This window comes from Lissotriton vulgaris, chromosome 12 (genome assembly GCF_964263255.1).
Source record: "Lissotriton vulgaris chromosome 12, aLisVul1.2, whole genome shotgun sequence".
Classification (NCBI taxonomy): Eukaryota; Metazoa; Chordata; class Amphibia; order Caudata; family Salamandridae; genus Lissotriton; species Lissotriton vulgaris.
In genome coordinates, this window is record NC_141700.1 from 4,973,219 (window position 1) to 4,990,584 (window position 17,366).

Genomic DNA, 17,366 nt, shown 5'->3' on the forward strand with positions numbered 1-17,366 from the left:
AGAACTGCACAGACACTTAAGAGAGAATTTAAAGACATATAATGCAGCCTATAAAAGGCTACACTGTCCAGTACTTCAGCTAGAAATTCCACCAAAAATCCACAAAAACAGCAAAGCCTGTCCAGATTTCCTTTGTCTTCAGTACAAACCCCTCTGGAAGATAGAGAGGAAGGTATGGACAGACAAGCCCCATAGGCTGCCATTATGTGGCTCAGAATAGGATACTGTGCCTTTAAGAGAACTTTCCAGAACTTCACAGTATCCCAGAATGCCTTGCAGGTCTCTCTTACTTTCAGTTCTTTTTGAAGGCGTAACACGCCCGACCTGTAGCATTCTTTACATGAACACCTCTCCACCGGGGAGGAGGGCGGGCGCTTATGACTATGACAGAGATACCCCTACTACAGAACTGGAGTTACAGAAAAGAAACTACTCCTTCTGTAGTAGGGGATCTCTGTGTATAGTCATAATCTAGTGAATAGAATGGCAAGCCCATCCCCACACCAAAGCGGCGGTGGAGAAAAGAAAACCAACACCACTATTGTGCGAACAAATTCCGCAGCGAAGCCTGTCCAACCTGAGCATCTGCTCTGGCATCAGCGTCCAGACAGTAATGCTTAGCAAAGGTATGAACCGACTTCCAAGTGGCGGCCTTGCAAATTTCTGCAATCGGTACATTACGGAGCAATGCTGTCGTGGCAGCTTTGCCCCTGGTGGAATGAGCCTTAGGCTTACCCCCTAAGGTCTTATTAGCTTTCTGGTAACATAGTTGTATGCAGGACACAATCCACCTAGAAATGGACTGCTTAGAGGTTGCAAGACCCGTCCTGACTGATCCGTAATTGATAAACAATTGGTCTGACCTACGAATATCTTTAGTCTTATCCAGATAAAATTTCAACACCCTCCGAACATCCAGGGAATGTAAGGACCTTTCCGCTGGAGATGAAGGATTCTGAAAAAACGTAGGCAAAGTTATAGTTTGGTTGACATGTAAGTCAGAAATAACCTTGGGAAGAAATTTAGGGTGAGTACGCATAGCAACCTTAGCAGCATGAAATACAGTATAAGGTTCATTACAACACAGCGCCTGAATTTCACTCACCCTGCGGGCCGATGTAATGGCCACGAGGAACGCCGCCTTCCAGGACAGGTGCTGCAACGAAGCCTTATGAATGGGTTCAAAAGGCTCCATCATCAAACTGGACAGCACCACGTTCAATTCCCATGAAGGCGAAGGAAGCCTGACAGGAGGGAACACTTTCTTCAAGCCTTCCAAAAAGTCTTTGATCACAGGGATCTGAAAGAAGGAAGTCTGTGAAGGGCTTTTCCTGTAGGCAGTCAATGCAGCGAGATGAACCCGAATAGAGTGAACATTAAGGCCAGATCGCGCCAAATGTAGAAGGTAGGGAAGGATGACATCTTCCTTGCACGTCGTAGGATCAAAGTTCCTGGACACACACCAGACACAAAACCTCTTCCACTTGTAAGCGTAGGACGTCCGAGTGGAGGGCCTCTTGGACTCCTTCAGTATGTCCATGCAATCTTCTGGTAGATTCAAATGGCCATATTGCACTACCTCAGGAGCCATGCCGCCAAACTCAAGGATGAGAGGTTGGGGTGCACCATCTGCCCCCCGAACTTCGTGAGAAGGTCCGGCCTGCACGGCAACCGTATGTGTGGAAGGAGGGACCGGTGTAGAAGGTCCGTGAACCACCACTGTCTGGGCCATTCCGGGGCAATCAGGATCATTCGTGCCCTGGACCGGGACAGCTTGATGAGCACTGCCGGAATCAGTGGGATGGGCGGAAAAGCGTAAACAAAGCTGTTCGACCAGTTGATCTAGAGTGCATTCCCCAGCGTCCCTTGCTGGTAGTACCTGGAGGCGAAGTCTCGGCATTTGCTGTTTTCGGCGGTGGCGAACAGATCTACGTCCGGAGTCCCCCACCTTGCGAAGACTTCTCCTAGAACGTCGTCGTTTATGACCCACTCGTGGTTTTCCTGAAGCAGCCTGCTCAGTGCGTCCGCCTGAACATTTTGTACACCTGGCAGATGGGTCGCCGTTATCGTCAATCCTCTTGCCAGAAGCCAGTGCCAGATCGTCTGCGCCTCCCGAGACAGGGTGCGCGATCTTGACCCCCCCTGCTTGTTGAGGTAATACATCGTGGTCGTATTGTCCGTCTATACAAGCAGAGAGTTGGTCCGGAAGGACGGATGAAAGGCCTTCAGCGCCAAGTGAACAGCTCTGAGTTCCAGGAAATTGATGTGATACGTGGACTCCGTCTGAGACCACGTGCCTTGGATCTGTAAGTCCCCCGAATGCGCTCCCCAGCCCTGGAGAGAAGCATCCGTCACGATCGTCTGAGTAGGAATGTCCTTGTGGAAGGGAACTCCTCTGAGGAGATTCTCCGCTGAACACCACCACGTCAGAGACTGAAGAGCATGCAGAGACAGTCGTATCTTGTTGTCCCAAGATCCTCTCCTCTGGTCCCATTGGTCCTCCAAGCACTCCTGCAGAGGTCTCATGTGTAGTCGTGCATGAGGAGTGAGGAAGATACAAGAGGCCATCGACCCCAGTAGAGAAGACACCGTCCTCACTGTTGTAGATGGAGCGGTCATAAGAGCCTGAGCCTTCCGAAGGATCGATCTCCGTCGCTCCTCCGAAGGAGACACGCTTGCTGACAGCGTATTGATGGTGGCCTCCAAGTATTGAATACATTGGACCGGGATCGGGACAGACTTGGACATGTTGATGTTCAACCCCAACTTGTTCAAGAGAACGCACGTCTTCCGGAAGTCCGCTTGGGCTTCTGAGAAGGAGGAGGCCTTGATCAACCAATCGTCCAGGTACGGGTAGACAAACACCTTGCCTTTCCTTAGGTGTGCCGCTACCACTGCCATGCACTTCGAGAATGTTCTGGGTGCAGATTTCAGTCCGAAAGGCAGCACCGTGTATTGGTAATGATTGGTGCCGACTTGAAATCGCAGAAACTTCCTGTGCTTGTGTGCGATGGGCACGTGGAAGTACGCATCTTGTAGGTCTATGGCACAAAGCCAGTCCCCCTGTTGCAACTGAGGATAAATCTGATGCAACGACAGCATGCGAAACTTTTCTCTGCGAATCCACTTGTTTGCCTGCCGCAAGTCCAGAATGGGCCTGAACTCGTTCTTGTCCTTTTTGCGAACCAGAAAGAACCGGGAGTACAGACCTCTTCCTCTTTGAGACAGAGGTACGTCTTCTATCGCCCTTTTCCTTAACAGGATATCGGCCTCCGCCTGGAGCTCGCGTAGTTGATACTGCGAGCTGACCGGAGGGATCGCTGGAGGAGGGCTGATGAACCGAAGACTGTATCCATTGCAAACAATATTCAGCACCCACTTGTCCTGAGTAATTTTTCTCCACTCTGCCAGAAAAAATTGAACGCTTCCCCCCACCGGAGTGGGTAACGGATGACGGGGAAGTAACCGCTCAGGGTCGAGACCCGGCCGGGCCCTTGTTCGCGGTAGAGGGCTGCTGTCCACCTCTACCCCTCTGACGTTTTTGGAAAGGTCTTCGGAACTGCTGCTGTTGTTGCTGCTGCTGTTGTCCCGAAGATTGTCCTCTTCCTTTCCCTTGTGAGCCGAACCGCCGTTGGAACTGGCGGTAGGGTTTCTTGTCCTTGGGCTTCTCCAAGCCCACCGCCGTCAGGGTTTCTGCCTCGGCCTTCATCCGGGCCATCTCGTCATCTGCGTGTTTACCGAAGAGCGTGTCCCCGGAAAACTGCAGGTTGGCTACTCGCTGTTGCGCCTCAGGCTTGAGAGACGTAAGCCTGAGCCATGCATGGCGGCGCTGGTTGATACCGTGGCAGTAGCCATGCGCAGCTAACAAGGAGATATCCGCCGCGGCACTGATGGCCTGGTTGGAGACCAGCATCCCCTCCTTGACAATTTCCATGAAGTCCTCCCTCCTGTCACGCGGCACAAGGTCCGCAAACTGCTCCATGGAATCCCCTGGTTCCATCCTCAGGAAGGCAGGGTCCGAGTCCGGTGCCCTGTACTTTTTCAAAAGTCTAGACGGGGCGGCCTTCACCACCGCAGGTGTAAGAAATAGTTCTTGTGCCGGTTCAACCAGTCCCGGAACCAAGGGCAACAGAGGGCGAGACAGGTGCTTCTTGTGCAAAGTCTCGAATATCACGGACGTCGTAGGTGTAGGAGCCGTCACCGTGATACCCAACTTCGCGGCCCCCCTCAGGAGAACCTCCTGGAATGTACCGATGTCATCGATAGGAGACACCCTAGTCTCCGGGGAATCGGACAAAGTAGTTGAATAGGAGTGGGTCCTAGAAGACGTATCGGTCCTGGATCTATGTCTCCTATGGTGCCGCCTGGAACGGGTGGAGGACCTGTGCCTGCTCCTCGATCGTTCCCTCCGTCTGGAGCAAGACTTCGATCTCCTGGGCCTCGGCCGGTCCACCGGCTTCTCCGGGGTGCCCGACTTGGGCTTACGTGGTTCCTTAGATTTAGGAGTCTTCTTGGGAGGGGTCGGGAGATCGGGCAACGAGACCGACCTCGGCGGAACCGGTGGCGGCTTTTCAGGCAGAGGAGGCAAAGGAGGAGGGGTAGGAGTCCTCGGACGCGGGCCTCTAGGTAACGGAGGAGGAGGCGGAACAGACTTCTTTGGAGTATACACCTCCGAGTACACCGATCCCGGTGACCCACCATCCTTCCCGGGCTGAGGGGAGCCCCCCACAGCCCCAGGCCGCGTAGTACGATCCTTCGACGCCGCTGACCGGTGTTCAGGGGTCGACCGTCGGCCCCTCGACGTCGAGCGACCCTTCGGCGTCGACCGTCTCCTCCTCTTCGGCGTCGAACGGCTGCCGTGTCTCGACGTCGACCCGGACCATCTTGACGACGACCCTCTGCGCCTTGACGGCGATCTCTTGCGCCTCGACGGCGACCGCCTCGACGTCGCCTTGGAGTGTCTCGACGTCGACCTCGACCTCCTACGCCTCGACGGCGAACGCCTCCGTCTCGCCGGCGAGTGCTTTTGCGTCGACGGCGGGCTCGACGACGAGGATCCCCTCGACGACGATGAAGCCTTGTGTCTTGACGGCGATCGACGGTATCGCCTCGGCGGCGAGCGTCGACGCCGATCCTGTCGACGCCGAGAGCTCGAAGTCGACGCCGAAGACAGCGACGATGACAATGTCTCTGTGTTCGACGGCGGCCTATGCAGGTCCCTCGACGTCGTCGACGGGCGACGTTTTCTCGACCCAGAGCCCTGGGGAGATGGGGAGCCGGCCTTGGACTTCCCCCTCGACGTCTTGGTGGGTGCCACCGACCCAGACGGAGAATGGGGACGTGTGCTGGGCTTCCTGCCCCCGGGGAGCCCCCCAGGGGCCTCAGCATGGGCAGATGAAACCCCTCCAGACCCACCTTGCGTCTTCTGTCTTCTTTCTTCTAGTCCCTGAAGCCTGATCTTCAGTCTGTCCTTCAGGGTCCTGCCAGTGAAACCTTGGCAGATCTCACACTCCTCAGGGATGTGGGAAGAGGGAAGGCAGAGGATACAGACCTCATGGCGGTCTGTCTTGGCCTTCTTCCTGGAGCACTCCGGGCATTTGTCGAATAATGCAGGCATTATGGACGACCAAGGGGTGCAAGAAACCAAGAAGGAAGCTTTAAAGTACTGAAAAAGTACACAAAATCGAGTTTAGTGCAAAAAACACCAACAAAACCCTTGAAAAGGGAGAGCTCAATGCTCCAGGGTCCTGCTTGCAGGAGCCGGAAAAAAGAACTGAAAGTAAGAGAGACCTGCAAGGCATTCTGGGATACTGTGAAGTTCTGGAAAGTTCTCTTAAAGGCACAGTATCCTATTCTGAGCCACATAATGGCAGCCTATGGGGCTTGTCTGTCCATACCTTCCTCTCTATCTTCCAGAGGGGTTTGTACTGAAGACAAAGGAAATCTGGACAGGCTTTGCTGTTTTTGTGGATTTTTGGTGGAATTTCTAGCTGAAGTACTGGACAGTGTAGCCTTTTATAGGCTGCATTATATGTCTTTAAATTCTCTCTTAAATGTCTGTGCAGTTCTGCATTTTTTCGACACTTTAGAGATTATTTTTGATTGTTCCGGGGTCCACGCACATGGGCGGGACTATTCACTAGATTATGACTATACACAGAGATCCCCTACTACAGAATCAGTGGTTAGACACAGTATGCAACAGAAAGAGCATTCTTGAAGGTAACTTGTTCTTCTGACGGATACTTCTAAACACAGATCCCTCAACTTTAGATTAGATACCAAAGTGGCGTCTCCCAAGGTGGTGGCTCTCTGGCTAATGCAGACTAAAAAGTCTGCAGACTGAACAGGCAAAACGCCCTTCCTTTTAGACTTGGCTGCCAAGGCAGTAATTCTTTGTGAATGTGTGCACTGACGTCCATGTAGCGGCCTGACTGATACAAAGGAAGGCACTTCATGTACTAAAGCAGTGGTGGCAGTCTTAGCTCTGATAGAATGTGCCTCAGGCTTTTTCGAAGTTGCTTCTTAGCCAATATGCAGTAGCTATTAATATAAATGACTATCCACCTTGACAGAGACCTTTTCTGCAGCACCATTCCCTTCTTTGCCCCAGAGAACTCCCACAGAAAGCTAACTGTCCACCCGATGGTCTTTGGTGCTATCAATGTATTTTGTTTATTTGTTTTCTCGTTTTTACTGAGTGACAGGGGCAGTACAGACAAGGAGAATGTACATTTTACAAGTACACACGTTTTGGTGCTATCAGCTGGAAGCTCTTTTTAGGTTCAGGTGATGGGAGTCCCTCCTCCTCTTTCAATGTGTAAGGCAGACTAAAGAACTTTGGAGGATAATGGATTGCCCAATATGAAAAGGAATTACCACTTTTGGCATGAAGGTTGTCCTGGTCCTCAGCACAAGTTTGTTAGGCATAAAAGGTAGTGTAGGACAGTTGCAACAAGATAGCCTGGAGCTCAAGCACACATTGAGCTAGAGATAGCATCAAGCAAGGCCATCTTTAGCATCACAAGATGCAATACGAAACAGTGCATCAACTCGAGGGTTTACACATAGGAAGCCCCAGAACACAAGGTTCTACTGTAACATCAATAACATATTCAGAGTGTGTTAAACCTTCAAGAAACTGCACAACAGGTTATATTATGCCTATCGGTATGGTGCAGCTTCTCACCCGTGTGGGTATCCAGGCACCGGGTGATTTAAAAACAAGGACAGTTGGCCCAGGAATACAACAAAAAAGTTTAAAGGGTCAATAAATAACCTTTAATTGTGCCCACTGCAAGGACTTGCTAGATCAAAGACAAAACAAATAAAATATCCAACAGATTGACTTGCAAAGGGTCTGTCCGGCGGACTCTGCATCAGACCTCAAACTTGTCCCAATGTAAATAGACTTCATGGAAGGGCACCTGGCAGCCAGGATGACGTCCACAATTTTGTTTCCAAATCAAACGCAGTCAACTGCAATCAATCAATCTCCAAGCACAGAGGTGAAGATTGAGCAGGTTCACGTGGAAAACCAAGCCCTGCTGTGTAGACAAAAAATCTTTCCGAAGGGGTAGCCTGATCGGAGAGCAGTACCACACACTCCTGGGCCAACGTATTGGTATCTTTCATAGATTCACATGCCTGAATCATTCCCCGTTGTCGGAGTGGGAGTCCCTGGGACTCCCACTCCGATGACGGGGAATGATTCAGGCATTTGAATCTATGAAAGATACCCAAATACTGGAGAACTTGCAGTTGCTATAGTAAGATGGAGAGGAGCTCATCAGAGATGCACTGATGTGGGAGGAAGCTGTGTCAGGTAGAACCGAATTGAAGGTGCCCATACAACCCCTGAAAGACTTGTGGGCCGCATCCATGTGTGACTATGGAGTACGTATTAAGAAAAGGAGAGAGTAAGGGATTTTTCACATACGTGAATGGAGGGTACTCCTAGTCCCCGGGATTTGAATATAGTATTAACAAAAAAGGAGTATCACCACAAGGACCTTAAAAAAGGTTCTAAATGGGATGTCAGAAACGAAAACAAAAGGACAGTGCCCTTTTGTTAAAAGACCCCTCACTCACCAACCTGGTTGCTGACATGCTTCATCATCGGGGTCCCACCCTGACGGCCGAATGCCATCAGGGTGTGCTGCGACACCGGACTACAGTGGAGCTGGTTTATTAGAGTGAAAAGTGCAAAAAAAGGGGTGATGTTAAAAATTGTCCTGGTATAACTTGTTGGAAAAAACTTTATTCATAAGCTACAGGACAATAATAAAAACAGAGTGGCGATACTGATGGGTAATAATAACCGTGAGTATCTATGCAAAAGTAATTAAAAAGGGTCTACATGTTTCAACCTGTTAGCGGTAAATCCCAGGTTTTCGTCAGGACCAGAATAGGAAAATGGATGGTCTACACACACTAAGGTGTACCCAGTCCTAGATTCCTGTGGCCTTGCTGCAAAAATCTGCAGTAGACAGCCTCAAAAATCTAAAATAGGAGAGGAAAAAAAGACTTGTGGGAGGAAAAGGAAAACCAGTCACAAACAAACAGAATACATGCCTGTAACGTAGTGTAGGTTCTCACATGTCTGCATGCTTCATGCGAATCCCATTCAGAATTAGTATGAAACAAAAATCGTGCCTGGCGTGAACACATGCTTGTATTATGGCAATACAGTGCTGGCTGGCCGCATATCATTGTCAAGGGGTGCTATAATTTAGCTCTCTTCACGAGCTCACTCAGTCACACTGATCAATAATGGTGTAATTGGTGGCTGTGGTCTACTTTTAGTCAGAGTCACTCGCACAAAATGTATAGGCAGGGTGACTAACAATACTCACAAACATTACAGTGAGTGGAACATAAATGCATGCATTTGTGATTGTATCATAAAGCAAAACAAGCTGTCATAGGGAGAGATCTTACTCCTGTTGTGGGTCTCAAATGCATCGGGGGCAGAGGGAAGGCTTGTTCAACGGTAAAACATATTCTGTGGTATATGAACAGAAGGTCAAAGAACATGCCAGAAAAGAAACACACACGAACGGGGCCTACTACGAGCTGGTATGCGGTGTGTCAGAATAACTGGGCTCGATACCATAGCAAAGCTTTATGTGCGAGAAAGGAGCGCGTCATTCAGGTTTTGAAAGAAAAACTTAAGTTTCGCTGAACAATGAGGTTGGTGTACCTAGGCGCCTCTCTGGTGTCCCCACTAATCCGTGAAGACGCCGGCATGGGGAATATCAAGCCGAGACTTCCGGGTGTGGGCGGGCTACGTGAGGCATGCGTAGTGAATGTCGCTAGGCAACCGTCAGGGACGCCGGTATGGTGGTCCGGCGGTGCTAAAAAGGCTGTGAGTGTGGTTAATGTAAAAACACAAGGAGGGAAAGGAGCAGACTAAATGTCCCTCTCAGGGGGTGATTTATGAATAACAAACGATCCATGGGAATAAAATAAGAAACGAAAAAAGGGGAGAGAAAAAAGCAGGGAGTCACTCTCTGACTCGAAGGAAGCTCAGACTCTAGTACAGGCAGTGGTAACTGCATGAACATGGCCAGTATGCCATCAATTGATAGGAGGGACTACAATTTTTTTTATAGGTAGTAGCGAGAGCAACCAGTAAATAGGGTCAAAGTGGTCAATGTACAAAGGGTGATTGACAGTGCCACATCTGAAAGAGACATATTATCCAGGTGGCAGGCTTATTTTTGGAGAACAGAGGCCCAAGGGATATTATCATTAAGGCCTGCTGTGTGCGTGGATAACCTATATATCCAGCGCTGTTCCTTTTCAAACAGGCGTTTTTGTAAGTTAGGCCCAGCCTTAACCTGCTCAATCACGGTGCACTTCATGTCATTCGGGGTGTGGTTCACTTCAAGAAAGTGATCTGTGAGTCTGGTTGCACTTTTTTCCAACGGATAGTGCTTCGATGTTCACAAACTCTGACTTTCCATCTTTATTTTTGGAACCAGAAGGTTTTGGAGTTGAAGCTTTCGGATCCGGTGCAGTTTTTGGCTTCAGCACCAATGTGTCTTTTGGTTTGGGTGCCGAAGGATCTTTGTCTTTGGGCACCGAAGGGCGTCTTGACTTCGGCGTCGAAGAGTCCTTCGGTGTCGAAGGATGTTTCGGTGCCAATGGAGGAGGTGGAATTGGCACATGTGGTTTCTTCGGTGCCGAGGCACCGGAAGGCGTAGTCTTTTTCCTCGGAGCCGAGCCAAAAGGCGGGGCGTCAGAGGGTAGATTTCGGTTTCGACTGGGCCCCATGGGCGGAGGGCCGACCGCTGCCTTTGGCTTGGGTAGTGTATGTTGTGCAGGGGCAAGAGTACTCACGGGCTGTCGAGATGGAATAGAGTCGTCTGAGTCCTCTGCCCCCGATATGATCTGGAGATCAGGCGAGTCTTCCTCGGCGACGAGTGGAGCCTCGTCCTCAGAGATATCTTCGAGTGGATCCTCGTCCTCTCCGACGATCTCCTCCTCAAAGATGGCCTCCGGTGCTGGCGCTGATCTCCTCATCTCGTGTCGACGGGCCCTCCGACCCCGAATGGTCTTCTTCGATCGGAAGGAGGCACAGGCTGTGCAGGTCGACTCGTCGTGTTCCGGTGATAGACAGAGGTTGCAGACCTCGTGATGGTCGCTATGAGGGAATTTTGCTCGACATACCGGGCATCTCTTGAATGGAGTTCTGCCCATGAGGCATAGGCCGTACGGCGCCGATAGGCCCAACGGCCCGCGTAGACGCACCGGAATGTAGCTGGTGATGTCGAAAAGTCTATTCGATGTCGAAAATGTTTATATAAAGTTTCACGCTTTGAAGTTGGTGAAAAAGTATTTTCTAGCCGGAGCGGAAAACTTTCATCCGAACCCAGTGGCGGAAAAAAACAATCTGAGGATGGAGTCGATGACCATGCGCAGTATTGTCCAAGGGAGGAGTCACCTATCTCGTGACTACAAAGACTTCTTCCAAGAAGACAACAACCTGCAATCATCCGAGCCCAACACCAGGTGGCGATCTATTGCTAAGTGTACGATCTGCAGCTCATATGCCTCGAACCTGTAGTTCGCATTCGTACAAAGGCTCAAATGGTGGGCCCATGAGTCTTGTAAGGACTATATTAAGATTCCATACAGGAGAAGGTGGAAGTCTAGGAGGAATGATTCTTTTTAGTCCTTCCATAAAGGCTTTGATAGCGGGTATAAGAAACAAGGGCAAGTGTTGTCTGTTTTGTAGGTAAGCCGCTATTGCAGCATGATGCAGTCTTATTGATGTATATGCTAAGTTAGCCCGTTGTAGGGGTAACAGATAGCAAATGATGTTATGAATTGAAGCATCAAGTGAGTTGATCTGGTTATTATTACAATAAATTACAAATTGTTTCCATTTTGCTGCGTAGCATGCTCTTGTGGTAGGGTATCTAGCCTCTTTAATGACGTTCATGCAGTCTGGCGGAGGATTAAGGTAGCCAAACTCTAAGATTTCAGGTGCCAGATCTCAAGGTTGAGTTGACTGGGATCTGGATGCCTTATCTTTATCTCTCCATGGTTCTTAGTGAGAAGCTTGGGGGAGAGGCGTAGTTTTTGATGAGGAACTACTGATAGTTCCAACAGTGTTGTGAACCATGGTTGTCTTGCCCATGTGGGAGCAACTAGGATCATTGTGAGGGAATTTTTTTTGAGCTTCCAAACAGGTAATGGAATTAGCTGGAGAGGTGGAATAAGCATAAGCAAATATCCCTCACCAATTGATCCACAGCACATTGCCTTTGGACAATGAGTGTGGATACCTGGCCGCGTGGCAAACAGATCTATGTCTGGGTAGCCCTACATTTGAAAAAAATGGGAGAACGTGAAATGTAGTTCCCATTTGTGGATCTGTAGTCTTTGACAAGTGAGCAGATCCGCAATCTTGTTGTGTACTCCTGCGAGGTATTCTGCAAGGAGATATATTTTTGAGGTATGGCCCATCTCCATATACTTTGAGCTAGGTGTGAGAGCTGTAGAGTGTGTGTCCCTCCCTGTTTTTGTATGTAGTACATCGCTGCAATGTTGTCTGTATGAACTAGGACAGCTTTGCCCTCTAGATGTGTCTGAAAAGCTTTCAGAACTAGAAAAATTGCTAGCAGTTCCAGCTGGTTGTAAAGTCGTTTTTGTTGCAGAGTCCACATGCCCTGAATTATATATTTTTAAAGATGTGCTCACCAACCGGTGAGGTATGCGTCTGATGGTAAATTGTGTCTTGTAAAGCGCACTGCTACCCGCACCGCAGGCCTCGTAGCGCTATAGACCGCTGGGGAACCCGTCCTGGCTTTCCCTGTGAGATAGTCCCTCCTGGGGGTCTCCAAGGTGAAACCAGGCATCCCCGGCGTTTGTGTGGGGCCGTTGTGGAGATGAGGTAAGCTAATGCCCAGAGTTGCCGAGTGTGATCCCTGGTCGGAGTAGGCACCGATGCGAGAATTATCAGTCCGCTGATCCTGGTCCAAGACCCTGCCGCGTCGGGAATCGAACCCTGGTCCCGGGCCGTTCTCTGCTCTCGGGTCTGCCGCCTCTAACCAGTGAGCCACACCTCTCACTATCAGTGGAACCAGGTCGATGAATGGCCGTCCTTTGGAAAGGTTTTGTGGATTCCACCACCGCCGAGAGCGATGAGTGCGGCCGTCTACCAACACCAGATCGGTTAACTAACCTTGAGCCTGGTTCCACTGACGTGCCAAACATTCCCGTAGGGGACTCATTTGGAGTCTTGCGTAAGGAACGATTAGAATGCAAGATGGCATCATACCGATGAGCAGGTAATGAGTGTTGGGGCTGAAATAGTGATATTAGAGTTTGCATGTTGCGAATTCTGACAGGGTTGGGTCTCCCAGGTATGCTTGCATGTTGGGAGGGTTGGAGATGAGACTTGGTGAGGTTTTCAGTGAATCCCAAGTCATGAAGCAGTAGAACTGTTTTGTGAGTGTGTTGTATGCAGCTGTATTGGGAGTTGGCTTTTATTAGCCAGTCGCTAAGCAAGGGAAGACGTGAATGTGTTGTCTTCTCAAGTGTGCTGCGACTACTGCCAAACACTTGGTGAACACTCTGGGTGCTGTAGTTACCCCGAACGGGAGAACTTTGAATTGGTAGTGTTGTCCGTCCACCACAAACCTTAGATATTTCCTGTGAGAAGGGTGAATGAGAATATGAAAGTAGGCGTCCTTTAAATCTAGAGTGGAAAGGAAGTCGCCTTGTTGTGTCAGTGGGAGCACCTTTTGTAGTGTTACCATCTGGAAATGATCTGACTGATTATAGAGGTGTAGCTGTCTGAGGTCTAATATAGGCCTGAGAGAGCCGTCCTTTTTAGGAATTAAAAAGTATACGGAGAATACACCCATCCTCTGATGGCATAATGGGACTGGTTCTATTGTATGTTGTTGTAACAGGGAGAGAACCACTACTTTTAAGAGTGGGAGGTGTTCTGGTGACATTGCACGCTCTTTTGGAAGGAGAGTTGGGCGGTACATGTATGTTCTAGGCAATAACCATACTGGATAATTTGTAATACCCACTTGTCTGTGGGGATTGAATTCCAGACAGGTAGGAACTATGATAGTCGGCCCCCGACAGGTGTTAAAAGATTGGGGGGTAGTGGCAGGAAGTGATTGTTTATTGGCAGGGGAAGTGTGGGTGAAATTACCTCTGCCTCGTCCCTTGTTATTATTTCCCCTATAGCCTCCTCAAAAATAACCAGGATTGGTTGGTTTTATAAGAGAAGGAAGGAGTCTCTGACGACACTATTTTTGAGCCACCTCTATAAAAGGATCAGTGAAAGGAACCCCTGCTAGAAGGTAATGGTAATTCCCCCATGGACGTAGCAGTTTTGGTGTCCTTTTTCATCTTTTCAACTGAAGTGTTGACTGTTGGCCCAAAAAGATGCTCTTCATCAAGGGGCTGATTGAGTATGGAGGATTGGACCTCCTGCTTGAAGCCAGAGATTCGAAGCCAAGCGTGCCTGCGTAGTTGTATGCTGGTGTTGATGGCACGAAATGCTGTGTCTGTTGCCTCCAGTGCGCATTTTATGGATGTATTGGTGATAAGCTTCCCTTCTTGGATGAGGTCGTTAGCCTTTGTCTTGTATTCATCAGGCAAATGTTGGATGAGTTTTTCTAACTCATCATAGTGAGCTCTCTCGTAGCATGCTAATAGGGACTGAGCATTGGCGATTCGCCAATGACTAGCAGCCCGTGAGGCCACTCGTGGCCTGATGCATCTATTTATTTAGACTCCTTATCAGGAGGAAGGGCGTTGATTTTAGTAGTTTGGGAATTCGCTCTTTTGCGGGCACTAGATACGGCAAGAGAGTTTATGGGCAACTGTCCCTTAATATATGCAGGGTCTGTAGGAGCGGGCTTGTTGTTTTTATCCACTCTAGGGGCCAGTATTCTAGCTCTGACTGGGACCTTAAAAACCTCATCTACGTGTTTTATCATGCCCTTGAGTATGGGCAAAGTATTGGTGGATTTCGGTGAATGCGTGAATGTCTCCACAAGAAAATCCTCCTCTAGAGTGTCTGAATGTAGCTCCACCCCGTGGTAATGAGCAGCCCTGTTAATAAGCTGTGCAACGCCTATATTATCATCAGGTGGAGAGGGTCTGAAGGATTGTGATCCGGGTCTTTATTGTAATCTTCCCATGGGTCAGTGTCAGGTGGAATGTCCTGATCCTCGTCACCATCCCCATTCCCCATTATCATCATCCTGTGGTTCAGGTGAAAATGGGGGTGGTGGTGAATTTGATGGTGTGATTAGTAGATGTGGGTTAGGTGGAGGAAAAGGAGGTATGCAAGGGGGAAAAGGGTTAGTACCCTCTGAGAGATCTAGCTTCCATTTTTTGGAAGAGTGGCTGTAAGGTGTCCAGCTTTGGGATCGAGTCTTTTTTCTTTTGGGCCCAAACTGTATCTTCGGATGGAAGTTCCTTGGAAGTAGTGTCTTTTTCCTTAGGAATGAGTTTCGGCGTGGAAGATCTATGAGGGTCTTTGTGCACCAAATATACAGAGTCCGAATGCTCACTTTTTGTGTGTTTAGAACCTGAATCTTTCGGAGCGGGATGTTTCGGGTCCGAGTGTTTCGGTGCACAGGTTGACGGCTCCGAGCTTTTAGGTGCTGGGGATTTTGGTCTGGATGACTTCGGCTCCGAGTCCTTCGGTGCCGGCATTGTAGTGAGTGGCACATGAGGCGGCTTATGATTCGGTGCCGAGGTGTTTCAGTACCGGAACGGGGTCGGCCCAAGCCCGAGCCGGAAGGCTTGTCCTTATGTTTTGTAGCCAGGCCGGAGGGTGGGTCATTAGAAACGTTTTGGTCGGTGTCGAGCCTTAGTCTTTTTGGGTTGTGTGGTCACATAGGGATTTGTACTCATGGTATGTTGACCCAGGGTGATGTTCCGGTCTTCCTCCATGTCGGAGTCGGCTTCGGAGACAGAGACCGGTTCTTCTTCTTCAGCCTCTATGTCTGTACGGGGAACCTCTGAATCTTCTCCAAAGATGTCCAGTACGGAGCGGAGCGACTGTCCCTTTGCATATTGTGGTGTTGAGCCCGACGGTAACTAAGAGTCTTTTTTGATCGGAACGAGCGACAAACTTCACAGTCCTTCCCGTCGTGTTCCAGGGATAAGCACAGTTTGCGGACGTGGTGCAGGTCGGTGCGTGGGAACTTAGCACGACGCCCGGGACATAGTTTAAATGGAGCATTGACTGCAGGTGTGGTCAACATGGGTAGGCACGACGGCACGCCTCGAAGTTCGCGATCAAAAGGTTTTACAAATTCTATGCTACGCATCAAGTGGGAAACCGCAATTAAAAGACAATACTGTCATGGGTATAGGATTGCACGTCGGAGGGGTTCGAAAACAATACCGAACAGGAGCGCAGCAATACACCCGATGGCGGGAAAAAACTATCTTAGGGTGGAGTTGATGCCCATGCGCACTATCACCAAAAGGCGGAGTCATCTACCACGTGACTACAAAGACTTTTTCGAAGAAAAACAAAGTGCAAACATCTAGGACCAACACCAGATGGCGATTTATGCTAACGCTCAGCTCAGATGCCTCAAACAGTTACTTTTAAATGTAATTTTTCACCAAGCTGGTCAATGAAATCATAAAACTGAGGAAACCCACCCAGCCACAAGGTCATGGAACAAATTACAGGCCTACCTAAAGATGGAAAATGCTACATACCCTGTAGGCATCTGTTTGTAGCATGTAGTACTGTAGATTTACATGGCTAGCAAGCTACTGCCATGTAGTTTGGGCTTGGAAACTTGCGGGTTGTTTTGTTAAAAGATTTCACAAGATGCGGTGTGATTCCTCTAGTGTACATTGCACACGGACACCGACTGAATGTCGAATAAAATATTCTTAGCCCTGCTTGACCAACTAAAGTTTGCTGTCTTGTCAACGAACGTGTGCAGGATTTACCAGGTTGCTGGTTTACAAACATTGGCTAATTAGATGCTGCATAAGGATATAGTAGCCCCCTTCTCGCAAGCAGACTGCGCCTTAGGAGGGGCATGGAATACTCTCTGCACCTTGATGTAACAAGTTTGAATGCATTTGACAATCCACCTGGCTATACCAGCATTGGAGATAGGCTGCTTCTTGTGGGGTTTAGCAAAGGAGACAAAGAGCTGGTCTGACTTGTGGAATGATTTTTCTTTCTGCCACAGAATCAGGTTGCAGGAAGAAGATTTAAGTTCTATTGTTTAGTAAAGATGGAAGGGTGACACTACCTTAGAGAGGAACTTAGAATTGGTTTGAACAACAACCCTATCCCTCTGACCCATATGAAAGGCTCCAGAATAATGAAGGCCGTAGAGCACTAATGTGCCTAAGCAGGATGATAGCCATCAGGAAGGCTACCTTCCAGGTATAGAATTGCAGAGGGTAGCAGAGTATAGCCCCAGATGGTGGCTCCGTGTCTGGTAAGGACTATGTGAGGTTCCAGATTTGGGCATACTCTGGGAGGTATAACCCTTTCTAGACCCTACATAAATGCCTCTCTGGTACCCTGGACAACAATATGTTTTGATGGTGCTGCATGTCAGGTGCATTGCAGTTCAGTGGAGGTGAATGGATGTTTAGACCAAGCCCATTTTCTGCAGGTGCATAAGGTAGGTGACAATTTCCAGCACTGTAGGATTTAAAAGATCAGATGTGTATGAAATGCAGTAATGGACAAAACATTTCCTTTTAGCTCCATAAGAGGCAAGCACTATAGACTGCATAGCCTCCTTCAGGAAGGATATACATAATTGGGGAAAGCAGAGGTTTCCAAAACCTTGGATCTAAGTTTGCCAGATTGCAAGTCTGAGCTCCCCTCAATA

The 17,366-nt window shown here is 49.1% G+C and overlaps 1 protein-coding gene across 4 annotated transcripts in view; it reads right to left on the reverse strand.

Annotated features, from left to right (window-relative positions):
* LOC147673013 (cold-inducible RNA-binding protein B-like) overlaps nucleotides 1–17,366 on the reverse strand; it is a 115,008-nt gene that overhangs the window by 86,643 nt on the left and 10,999 nt on the right. The window lies entirely within an intron of this gene.